This window comes from Peromyscus leucopus, chromosome X (genome assembly GCF_004664715.2).
Source record: "Peromyscus leucopus breed LL Stock chromosome X, UCI_PerLeu_2.1, whole genome shotgun sequence".
NCBI lineage: Eukaryota > Metazoa > Chordata > Mammalia > Rodentia > Cricetidae > Peromyscus > Peromyscus leucopus.
In genome coordinates, this window is record NC_051083.1 from 88,487,320 (window position 1) to 88,500,902 (window position 13,583).

The window sequence follows — 13,583 nt, forward strand, 5'->3', positions numbered from 1 at the left end:
TCTGAGTTTAAAGCCACCCTGGATACAGCCAGGCATGATGACTCATGCCTTTAATCCTGAGAAGTGAGCCTTTAATCCCAGGAAGTGATGGCAGAAAGCAGAAAGGTTTAGAAGGCATGAGGACCAGGTACTAGAGCTGGTTAAGCTTTCAGGCTTTTGAGAAGCAGTTCAGCTGAGATCCATTTGGATGAGGACTCAGAGGCTTCCAGTCTGAGGAAACAGGATCAGCTGAGGAATTGGCAAAGTGAGGAAGCTATGGCTTGTTCTGCTTCTCTGATCTTTCAGCGTTCATCCCAATACCTGGCTCCAGGTTTGTTTTTATTAATAAGAACTTGTAAGATTCCTGCTACATCAGCAAGGTAATTTCTTAAGGACTTTGTATTCCATGCTGTTCACCTTGTAGTAGCCCAACACTGGACATTGGTTGTGTAGCAGTCCTCAGGACTGAAATATTCCATCCTGAAGGGAAGCTCATCAAATCAGAAAGCAAACAACTCAAATGGTTTCAACAAGTCCTTGAAACTGACCAGATTCACTAGGCCCCTCCCTCCCACAGTAAATTGTTGAGAGTCACTCTGAGACAAGCCAAGCTGCCTGGGAGAAGCAGGAACCAGCCAAGGAGCCTAAAAGAATCAGAAACCAGCTGAGCTACCTGGAAAAGGTATCGATCAACTGGGCACCTGGAAAGGACATTCGCAACCTGCAGGCTGAGCAGTGTGCTCCAGGGTCCCAGGTCCTGTGAGCTGTTACCTGTGCTGGGGTGGGGTTCCGGTCATGTGGCTGCCTTGAGTTATCATTGCTCCTATAAGTAATTCTTCACCCATATTCCTGTAAGTAATCCCAATAGAACTCATTGGTTCACAAATTAGACTTTGGGAGTATCTGTACTTTGGTCTCTCATGGGCCTTCTTTGTGGGGTGAGTAGATGTGTATGTGTTGTGTGTCTCCCCTGGAAAAGCTTGTCACACAACATTAAAGTTATCCCTTGATTTCCCCATTAGATCTCTTCGGAGTGATCATGGCCCTTCCTTTATTTACCAGATGACAGCATTTGAATCTCTAGCAATTGTCAAATTCAAATTGTGGGCTCTTTCCTTGTGTTTGCTTTTGTTTCTGCCAAGCCTCTGCTTCTGCTTTCTTATACCAAGACAAACTATCTGGACCACTATGACAATTTGCCTGTGTTACAACATCCCTCAACTGGAAACACTTTATATACTCTTCTAGCTTCCATTTTCATTGCACTCATAGAACATTTCTCTTTTATTTAACTTAGTTTTAATTGAAAATAATTTTTCATACAACATATTCTGATCATGTTCCCCTTCCCACAACTCCTTCCAGATCTCCCTATCTCCCCATTCAGATAATCCACTCTTACTGTTTCTCTCTGCAAAATAAACAGGCAAACACAAAAGCAAACAAATCAGATTTTAAAATAACAAAGAGAGAGCACATGAAACAGACATGGACCATGAAGAAAATAATTTTTCCCTTGCAAGTGAATGCCCTCTTGTGATAGCTTCTTGGTTAGGAGTGGGAGATCATGTCCACTTCCCACTCTCAGCACCTGGACCCTGTCTGGCAGGAAACTTTGCAGGCCCTGTGCATGCTGCCCCAGCTTCTGTGACTTCATATGTGCATCAGTTCTGTTTCCTTGATGTCATCCATCTCCCGGGGCTGGTACAGTCTTTGTACCACCTTTTCCTCATAGCTACAAGAGCCTTGACAGGGAGGGTTGATAATGACATCCCAATTATGACTGGCAGTTTCAAATTCCCTCACTCTCTGCACATTGACCAGTTTTGTGTGTCTGTGTATCTACTGCAAGAATAAATTTCTCTGATGAATGAGCAATGTTCTGATCTATGGGTATAGCAGAATGTCTTTGGGAGTCATATAATTGCTAATGAGCAAGGCTCTGATCTATGGGTATAGCAGAATGTCTTTAGTAATCATATAATTGTTATGTCAATTAGCAGAACAGTAGCATTTGGTTATCTCCTTGGCCCCTGTCCAGTCTAGTCTCAGGTACTTGGTCACTGAAGCAGTGTGAGGCATGTGGACTTTAATTCTAATCAGAGTGGTCTGGGGCTCCCACAACGGTTGTGCCACTATTGCACCAACATATAATGCAGGCTGGTTAGTGTTGTAGATTGCAGGGTTTAGAGATGGGTTGGTAGTTACTTTTGTCCCCTGACAGCATGCAGAGTACCTTCCAGTACCATGAACACTGACCAGTATGGGTGAAGGCTTTAGTTAGTTACATGTTCAATGTCTCTGTGTTCAATGAGATATGGAAGTATTATCTTCTTCAGATTGTGGAGAGCAATCAATAGCCTCGACAATAGCCTGGGTTACTTTGCTTGCCCATGGAACCTCTTTGGCCAGCAACTTAACTAGATGTAACCCATTCCTAGCACTGGAGGTTTTACTTGGTGTAAGATGACTAGTGGAGACTTTACTTCTTCTATTATTTAGGGAATCCATTTAAATGTCTTTCATATATGTATTTATTTTAAGAAACTTGTAGGCTCCCATATAATCCCTCAAATGACCATTAGTGCTAGTTTTCTCTCTATAGTCCAATTCATTCCGGTCGCCATTTAATCCTCCTGCTCCAGTCTCATCCCCTGTCTCTCCATAAATATGCAATCTATTTCTCTTTCCTTGGAATATTGTAAAGGTATCATTTGATCAAGGATAAATGTCATTTGTATATTCCTGACAATTCTGATAAAGTTACACATCTCATCTCCTTTACAAAACCAGATTCAAAATACAGGAGTCACCACCACCATCAGTGAAAACCTTTGGAATTTCATCTCCAGATTCTCATGGAGGAAATTCGTTATTCCTCTCATTATGTTAGTGGTGATCATATTTTAGTTTTTGGAGATTGCAGCCTTAACTGGTGCCTTAATTTTATCTTTTTTAAATTTGCAACCTGTCCATCCTCAGGTGGTCTTGCGGAAACCTAAGTCCTTCTGTCTCCATACACTAGCTGTTTTTCAAGTTCTGAAAGTGAACAAGAGTGGAAGACCCTTCAGGCAGAAGTAGCCATATCAACTCACTGCCTAGCACCTGAATAATTGTAGAGTCTATTATAGAGTATTATAGGGAATTGTTAGGTCTATATTTCTCTATTAGAGCTAACTTGAAGCTAATTATGAGCTGCTCCCACATCATCAGCACCTTACAAAACCTGGAACTGAAATGCTAGACTTGGATTGCTCATGGGGAAAAAAACTGAGGATGTGACCTTAAAATTAAAATTTTATTAGGCTCAGTGGAATGTATAATTGTATGTGGCTACTGCATATTTGTTTCTGGATGGTCTTGAATGCATAAGTTTAATAGGTTCTGTGTGTCCTGTTGATAATTCAACTGTTACTGTTGCCACTAGCTGCTGGGGCTCAGAATTTACCTCTGGGCTTTCTGGCCACTGAATCAATCTGGTTTGATAACAGAGATTCATATGTCATTTGAGTGCAAATGATACTAAGTTGGTTTTATGCTGTTCTACTTTATTAAAAACAGCTAAGGGATTGGGTATGGTTAAAAATTTGACTGAGGTGATCACATGGTATGAGCAGCCAAAGAGATACTTTTCTTTTTTTTTTTTTTTTTTTTTTTTTTTTTTTTTTTTTTGGTTTTTCGAGACAGGGTTTCTCTGTGTAGCTTTGCGCCTTTCCTGGAGCTCACTTGGTAGCCCAGGCTGGCCTCGAACTCACAGAGATCCGCCTGCCTCTGCTCCCGAGTGCTGGATTAAAGGCGTGCGCCACCACCGCCCGGCGAGATACTTTTCAATTGGGATAAGATTTTTAAATAATCCATCTCCTGTCCGAAAAACAAGGTTTATGAAAGATAGGATTTAATACAATGCTGATTTAATGGAGGCATTAAACTGCTCCTCTATGCATTCATATACAAAAATGTATCTTGCCGGCCGCCAGACTTTGTAACATAGGAGTAATCCACTTGGCATTGATTTTAGTGACACTGAATTGTTTACCCTGTTGAAACTTGCTTTTGCCTTCTCCAAATTATGGTTTGTTCTATGTCTTCATTCTTGAAATTAAAAAGATACTTTAGTTGGATATTACCAAAACACACGGTTGAGAGATCTTAAATGTCTTTAAAAGGAAATTTTAGAGTTTTTCAGAAAGTTTAAGTAAACTGGATGTTTTTAAGAAACAGCTTTTTAAATGTTAAAATTTATAAGGCTATGGGACATTTCAAAACTTAGAAGGCACAACCACCCACTACCTCTCCCTTACTCTGGCAGAAGTTCTCCATTTTTGCCTGGCTCAACCCTACTGTGGGACCAGTTATTCTCACTTGTCTGTTTTTCTTCTAGCCCCTTGCCTTCTTTGCTTCCTCCAGGAAAGGATTTGCGAGGTCTCCTGGGTGACAGTCAACCGAACACTTCTTCACCCACACCTGCTGCTGAGCACAAGCCCACTGACTCCCACCCCCCTTCTGCACATCATCCCAAGCCAACAGGAAGTAGCCAGATTTGATCCAGTGACCATATAACCACAAAGGTTGGGATGTTCAGATGGAGCCTCTGGCTTGCTCCTACATGATCCTGGACTCACTCACTCTCTCTCTCTCTCTCTCTCTCTCTCTCTCTCTCTCTCTCTCTCTCTCTCTCTCTCTCTAACTCCTATTCCCTCTTTGGTAGCATCACTCCTTAACAATAACCAAGCATTCAAATATGGCTTGTAGCCATATCATAATGCAGAAATGCATTAAGTTCAACTTTAAAAGTCCCCATTGTATGCCGGGCAGTGGTGGCGCACCCCTTTAATCCCAGCACTAGGGAGGCAGAGGCAGGCGGATCTCTGTGAGTTCGAGGCCAGCCTGGTCTCCAAAGCGAGTTCCAGGAAAGGCACAAAGCTACACGGAGAAACCCTGTTTCGAAAAACCAAAAAAAAAAAAAAAAAAAAAAAACAGTCCCCATTGTCCATAATAGTTTCAACCCTGTACAAGTCCAAAGTCCAAATTCTCTTCTGACTCATGCAATTGCTAAAGTGTAATCTCTTATGAAATCAAAATCAAAAAGCAGATCACATAATTCTAACATACAATGGCACAGGATATACATTACTATTCCAAAATGGAGGAAATCGAGCACAGTGGGGAAATACTGCACCAAAGCAAAACAGAAGATCTTCTGCACAAATGTCAGAGTCTGTATCTATGTCTGATGCCAAAATGGTCTTCAGATCTCCAACTCCTTTCTTCTCTGTTGACTACAACATACTTCTTTCTCTTGAGCTGCTTCCACTCCTTGTTTGCAGCTCTCCTGGCCAGGTATCACACAGCTCTGACATCTCCAACATTTTGAGATTTCCAAGGCAATCCAGGCTTCACCTTCACAGCTTCACACAATGACCTCTCTAGGCCTCCATGCAGGGACACCCCTGACATGTGCCTGGTCTCAGTGGTTTCCTTAACCATGAAAGGAGATTTCATAATGCCTTTCTTCTATCCTTGACTCTAAAGCCAGAAAAATGTGGCCAAAACTGCCAAGTTCTGCCCCTTGCTGGGGCTGGAACATGGCCCCCTTGTCCAAGTACATTTTCACCAGCTTTCTGTTTTCAATGATTTCCTTCACTGCCTAATTTTGGCTGTCTTGGAACTCACTCTGTGGATCAAGTTGGCCTTGAACTCAGAGATTAATGAGCCTGTGCCTTCTGAGTGCTGGGATTAAAGGTGTGCACCACGATGTCTGGCTCTAGCTTTGCTTTAACTACTTTTCACTTTAATTCCTTTTTATAAGTTGGAAGCTTAGCTGGGTAGTGTCTTCCTCTGAGATCACCACTCACTTTATTCCACTTAGCATCCGGTTTTTTTTATTTGTATATACCTTCTGATGCTCCTTTTCTCCTCTAGTGGTAATGTTGTAATTTTCCTTGCTCAGCTTGCTCCTTTTTATTTTAAATTTACCAAGTGTGGCTACTAATAACCAAGCAGCACAGTTAATACTAGGCTGTCTGGAATTTTCCTCTGTCTCAGGCAGATCTTTTGGACAAACCACAGAAAGCAGCCATAGTTTTTGCCAAAATTTCTAAAAATGATCTCTAGGCCACATACTATTGTTCTACTTGTTTGAAACCTCTTGAGCTGGGCTCCTGAAGTTCAAATCTCCCTCAGCACTGCTGTCTTCCATGCCCTTACTAGTAGTGCCCATTAAGCCATGGTTATAGCATTCAACCACTTTTCTAGTACAAAGTGCCAAAGCGTTCCATATTCTTCCAAACAAAAGGACAATCTGGCCTATCACAGCAATACCCCAGTCCCTGGTAACAACTTTTGTGTTAGTTAGGTTTTCTATTGCTATGAAGAGAAACCATGACCACAGCAGCTCTATAAAGGAAAGCAATTAATTGGGACTGGCTTAAAGTTCAGAGGTTTAGTCCATTGTCATCATGGGGGGAAGACTGGCAGCATGCAGGCAGACATGGTGCTGGAGAGGTAGATGAGAGTTCTATGTTAGGGTATGTAGACAGCAGGAAGAGAGTGCCACTTGGGGCCTGGCTTGAGCATCTGAGACCTCAAAGCCCACCTCCAGTGACACACTTCCTCCAACAATGCCACACCTACTTGAACAAGGCCACACCTCCTAATAGTGCCACTTCCTATGAGCCTATGGAAGCCATTTTCTTTCAAACCACACAGTCTCAATGCCAAAGAAGCACATTAAAAGAGACATGAAGAGGGCCTGCTACCCAGCTACACATGCTATATTACAATTCAGTGTCCTGATTTTTGAGAACTGTTAGAATTCCTAGCCACTCCCCCAGCTACATGACTGCATTTGCACTGTCCAATAGCCAAGCAAGTTGCTTAGTCATCCTAGGACTTTACATCCTACGTAATCCATGTGTTGTGTGATCACATAATCTGCATGCAGCATGATCACTTAATATATGTGCATGTGTGGCATAGCTACATAAGCCCATATGTGCATGTGCAGAGAGGGAACCAATAAAAGTGGGTCCCACCTATTCCTCCCCTCTCTTCCTGCACAGTCCTTCCATAGGCCTAAACACACTCATTCCCTATGCCCTAATAAACTCTTATAGTGGGTTTTGTTGTACCTCATGGTTTTTCACTCATGGTAAACATTGCCACTTATTAATAAATACCATTGTGCTGCTTAATAAATACCTTTGGTGCCGAGATGAAACGGGTCCTTCTGGTGCTCTGCACCCAGGACCCTGTACCGAGGTTTGCTCTACTTACAACTGCCCACTTTTCCCTTTGCCTGGTGTCCAGATGGCATCGCACAACACCAGCTCCTTTGATTGGTGAGTTTTCCCTTTCTAGCCAGTGTAAACAGTCCCCTGGACCCATGGGAATGACCGTCGATTGTTCCTCTGGTGTCCTCAGGATTGGGAGAACCCACATCCATGGCCTGTATCAGCTACAGTCGGCCCCCATTGCAGGCTTTAATCTCTAGCCATTTCCCACCCCTGCTGTCTGAGACATCATTCTTGCTGTTGGACCCCTGTCCTTGGGGTGCATACACCCCACCTTCATTCTGTCACTTGACAAAGTAGTGAATGACTTGCACCAGTGGATGTTGGACCATCATCCTCCGGCTATGTACACCCTGGCCCTCATTCTCTAGCTTGATGAAGACTTGAATGACTTTTGCCAATCGCCGATCCTCCCTTGATCTCAGGGATGCCTGAGATTGTAGTCTTGGATCATGTTTGTTTTTTATTTTATTTTTTTATTGTCTTCTCTCTGCTGCAGCCATGGGAAACAAGGCTTCCAACCCTATTAGTCCTACTTCTCCCCTAGGATGTCTTCTAGAAACTCTCAAGCCTCTCAGCTTAATGCCTTACTTAAAGACCTCTAAGCTTCTCTGCCTGTGCATTAAAAAATGGCCTAAATATCCCTTAGATAACAATAAAAAATGCTATGTAAAGGCTCACTGGACTGATATTTCATGGAATTATCTAACATCTGCCCCTGAATGGGAAAATGGAGAGAGTTACCTTATATCCAAGTTTTTTTTTTACTTTACCTCTAAACCCTCCCTTATTGATTCCTTGTTTCCTGCCCATGTGCTCCTACACATGCAACCTGAACCTGAGGAATGTGACTACTGCTCTGGACCCTCTAATGAACCTCTGCCCATCCCACCTCCCACACCCACTCCTCAGGTGTCTGCCCTATTAGCTCCTCCACGAAGCCCCTCCTCCTCTCACCCCTCCTCCTCTCAGATATTGGGCCGCTCCAACCGCCTGACTCTGGCTCCAATCTTTACTCCTCCTATCACTCGTTCTTGACTCCAGCCATGCCAATGCAGCCACCATTCTCCCTTTGCAAGAGGTGACTGGGGCGGATGGACTGGTTAAGTTTCACATCCCTTTCTCCCTCGCAGAACATTCTCAGATAGAAAAAACCGGGCTCTTAAACCTCTAATTCTGCTTCCTTTATTAAACAGTTCCAATCTATTTCCCAATCTTATAGCCTCACATTTTATGATGTGTGTGTGTGTATGTATGTATATATATATAATACTTTATAATAACCTACTTCCTGGGGAGTGCAGAAGAGTTTGGAAATAGGCTAGAATGCAAGCAGATGAGGTTCATCCAACTAATGCTGCCCATCAACCGGGGCCAAGACAGTTCCCAATCAGGGCCCACATTGGGATTATAATACCCCGGGTGGCTTTCTAGCTAGGGATCGGTTTACAAGGCTGCCCTCAAACCAGTAAACTATGAAAAGCTAAAATATGTAATTCAAGATAAGAAAGAAAATCCATCTCATTTTTTAGAATGGCTTACAAAGGCTCTCTTACACTATACTAGTCTGGATCCTGAGAGCACAGAGGGCAGACAGATCCTTATGACCCACTTTGTCTCGCAGAGCTTCCCTGACATGAGGGCTAATCTTTTTTTTTTTTGAGTTATGTTTTTCTTTTATTTATTTTATTTTACAATACTATTCAGTTCTACGTAACAGCCACAGATTCCTTTGCTCTCCCCCTTTCTGCTCCCTCCCCTTCCCCCCAGCCCACTACCCCTTCCCACCACCTCCAGATCAAGGCCACCCCCGAGGACTGAGATCGACCTGATAGACTCAGTCCAGGCAGGTCCAGTCCCCTCCTCCCAGATTGAGCCCAGCATCCCTGTATAAGTCTCAGGTTTCAAATAGCTAACTCATGCAGCGAGCCCAGGACCTGGTACCACTGCCTAGATGCCTCCCAAACAGATCAAGCCAATCGACTGCCTCACCTATTCAGAGGGCCTGATCCAGTTGGGGGCCCCTCAGCCTTTGGTTCATAGTTCATGTGTTTCCATTCGTTTGGCTATTTGTCCCTGTGCTTTATCCAACCTTGGTTTCAAAAGTTCTCGCTCATATAAACCCTCCTCTTTCTTGCTAATTAGACTCCTAGCGCTCCACCTGGGGCCTAGCCGTGGCTGTCTGCATCCAGATTCCTCAGTCCTTGGATGGGGTTTATGGCACAACTATTAGGGTGTTTGGTCATCCCATCACCAGAGTAGGTCAGTCCCGGCTGTCTCTCGGCCATTGCCAGCAGTCTTTTGTGGGGGTATCTTTGTGGACTTCTGTGGGCCTCTCTAGCACTTTGTTTCTTCCTTTTCTCGTGTGGTCTTCATTTACCATGGTCTCCTATTCCTTGTTCTCCCTCTCTGTTCTTGATCCAGGTGGGATCTCCCGCTCTCTTTCCCTCAACCTTCGCCGTTCATTGCTCCCACTCATGTCCAGGTTGTTCATGTAGATCTCAGCCATTTCTCCGTCATTGGGCGATCCCCGTGTCTTTCGTGGGGTCCTGTTTTCCAGGTAGCCTCACTGGTGATGTGAGTAGCAGTCCAGTCATCCTTGTTCCACATCTAGTATCCTCCTATGAGTGAGTACATACCATATTTGTCTTTCTGAGTCTGGGTTACATCACTCAGGATGATTTTTTCTAGATCCATCCATTTGCCTGCAAACCTCATGATGTCATTGTTTTTCCCTGCTGAGTAGTATTCCACTGTGTATATGTGCCACAATTTATTTATCCATTCTTCAGTTGAAGGGCATCTAGGTTGTTTCCAGGTTTTGGCTATTACAAACAATGCTGATATAAACATAGCTGAGCAAGTGCTCTTGTGGTATGATTGAGCATTTCTTGGGTATATGCCCAAGAGTGGTATAGCTGGATCTTGGGGGAGATTGATTCCCAATTTCTAAGAAAGCGCCATATTGATTTCCAAAGTGGTTGTACAAGCTTGCATTCCCACCAGAAGTGGAGGAGAGTTCCCTGAGTTCCACATCCTCTCCAGCATAAAGTGTCAGTGTTTTTGATCTTAGCCATTCTGACAGGCATAAGGTGGTATCTCAGAATTGTTTTGATTTGCATTTCCCTGATGGTTAGGGATGTTGAGCAATTCCTTAAATGTCTTTCAGCCATTTGAGTTTCCTCTGTTGAGAATTCTCTGTTTAGTTCTATAGCCCATTTCTTAATTGGACTGTTGGGCATTTTGATGTCTAATTTCTTGAGTTCCTTGTATATTCTGGATATCAGTCGTCTGTCAGATGTGGGGTTGGTGAAGATCTTTTCCCATTCTGTAGGCTGTCGCTTTGCCTTGTTGACTGTATCCTTTGCTCTACAAAAGTTTCTCAGTTTCAAGAGGTCCCATTGATTGATTGTTTCTCTCAGTGCCTGTGCTACTGGTGTTATATTTAGGAAGTGACCTCCTATGCCAATGTGTTCAAGACTACTTCCTACTTCTGGACCAGAGGGCTAATCTTAAGTGTCTTTAGAAAGGGCCTCTGACCCCACAGGCAGAATTCTTAGCAATGGCTTTTAAGGTGTACCATAGGAGAGATAAGAAAGCCCATAAACAGAACTGCCAAATGCTGGCACATGCTATCCAACCAGCCGCCCACAGGCCTCCAGGTCCCTGTATTAAGTGTGGTGGAGAAGGCCACTGAGCTTGTGCCTGCCCTGCCCCAAGCTGGCCACCATCTGGGCATTGTCCAAAGTGCCACCAAGAGAGACACTGGTCAGCTGACTGCCCCATGCACCTTGTGACATGGGGATATCAAATGAAGTCTACCCTCCATCCAATCTCCAAGTCTTGGTGATGGATGATTGTAGGAGCTCTGTTGCCAGCCTGACCACAGTCATCTCTCACAGGGAATGGAGAATAGCCATCATAGTATCGGGGTGACCCACCCATGTCCTTCCTTTTGGATACCAGAGCCACTTATTCCATCCTGAGGGAATTTTGGGGTCCCACCTCTCTGTCTCATCTTCCTATTGTCAGGGTAGTAAAACAGCCTTACCTACCTTAGTTGTATTTTCAGGGGTAACCCTCTCACCCACACATTTTTAGTTGTACCAACCTGCCTTGTGCCCCTAACGGAAAAAGATTTTCTAGCAAAGATAGGAGCTTTAATTTTGCTTTCTCTCCCTCCCCATTTACCTTACTCTGGACTCCTCAGCAGCTCTTCTCTTCCTCCTCCTAGCCACCCAACCTACTAGCTCTAACATTTCATTTCCCTTGCCACCCTCTCAGGTAGACCCCAAAGACACCCAGAACCCTTCTATCGCTAGGCACCTCTTTCCTGAGTTCTTTCTCTCCAAGTGGCATTACTAAGATGCCACACTTACTTTCCAGACTTGCCCACCCCTTAATATTTCAAACCTCCTTCCTTGACCTAGCACTGACTATTCTCCATCTCATTCCTGCACTGAAACCTGAGAGGAACTGTTACCTCACCCTTCACACATACAGGAGGGCACATTGCCTCAGGCCACTTATACCTGGTACACAGATGGCAGCTCATTTTTATATGAAGGGACCCTTAAAGTGGGTTATGCCATAGTGTCAGATACTGAGGTGTTAGAAGCACAGGCATTACCCACACAAACCACTAACAGGCTGAGCTGATAGCTCTCACTTGTGCCTTCCAATTGGCACAGGGGGAATTCATAAATGTTTACACAGACTCCAAATTGCTTTTCATATCCTCCTGTCCCACACTGCTATCTAGAAAGAGTGTGGGCTCCTTGCAGCAAAGGGAGGATCCATTTCTAACTCAGACCAAATAATGGCCATACTAAAAGCTTCCCATCTCCCCAAGGCTATAGGAATTATCCACTGCCATTCTCATCAGACCGATGGCCCCATCATCTCTAAGGGAAACAACCAGGCTGTCCAGGCAGCTAGGATGGTGGCCCTCCAGAACCCAGACTCACCCCACCCACCACAGGGAATCCATACAGTACAGCTCACACCCTCACAGGCAACCCCTGATGCCAGGCAAATTCTGTCCTATTTATATCAGCTCTTTCACCCTAATATTCTTACTATGTGTCATTTCATAAAAGCCCATCTACAGCCCACTTCTGAGGTCTTACATTTCTTAATAACTATTACTGCCTCCTGTGAAATTTGCCAAAATTCAGATCCTAATTCCAAATATCAGAGTCAATCTTTTCCCACCCACAAGGCTAAAGCTTCCCTTCCAGGGACTGACTGGCAGTTTGATTTTACCCATATGCAATCCCTGAACTTGCTCCAAGAACAGGCCACATAATCCCTCCAATAACATGTGACCCTGAAAATCAAAATGTATATAAACATTTTCTTCTCCTTAGTTATCTGATGCTTCTTGCCTGAGCAGAGCTGAGGCAGCCATCCTATTGGGTTTTCCCTCCCTATGAATCTCTTGTGTGAGGTTTGTTATATGGTATGACTTTGTGGTATTCTTTGGCCCCCAACTGCCAGAATACCTTTCACATCTGAGTTGTAACATGATCAAGGAGAACCATTATTTAAGGATTAGAAGGTATGTCCCTGTTGGAAGTAGCACTTTATTGGGGTTGGCAGTTGTGATTTCAAAAAGCCAATGACAGGCCTAGGCTCTCTGCCTCTCTACCTGCTGTAGATGTAACCAATCGTCTTATTAAAATAAGAAACACAGAGCCAATGTAAAAGAGAAAGCCGAGAGGTCAGAGCTCAGAGATAAAAATCTTACCTCCTGCAGTGCTCCTAGCTTCCCCGAGAGAGCTTCTTCCTGTTTGTCTGTCTTTAAATAGTCTTTCTGTTCTGCCTTCTCATTGGTTGTAAACCTAACCACATGACTGCCTCGTCACTGCCTGTAAGTACCGCCCTCCAGGGCTTAAAGGCGTATGTCTCCAATACTGGCTGTATCCCTGAACACACAGAAATCTACCTAGCTCTTCTAACCACCATGCTCTTGCTATGGCTCTAATAGCTCTGACCCCAGGGCAACTTTATTAACATAAAATTAAAATTACATTTCAGTACAAATAAAATATTACCATAACCTGCAGATCAGGATGTAGCTCTCAGCTACTTTTTGCTGTGGAAATAGCTCTGTATAAATAAAACATTGATTGGCCAGTAACCAGACAAGAAGTATAGGTGGGACTAGGAGAGAGGAGAGAGGAAAAGGAGAGGAAGGTAGAGGAAAGGGGGATACCAGCTGCTGTTCAGGGAACATCATGTAGAGGCAACAGGTAAAGCCACGGAACACGTGGCAACATATAGATTAGCAGAAATGGGCTTAGTATAAGA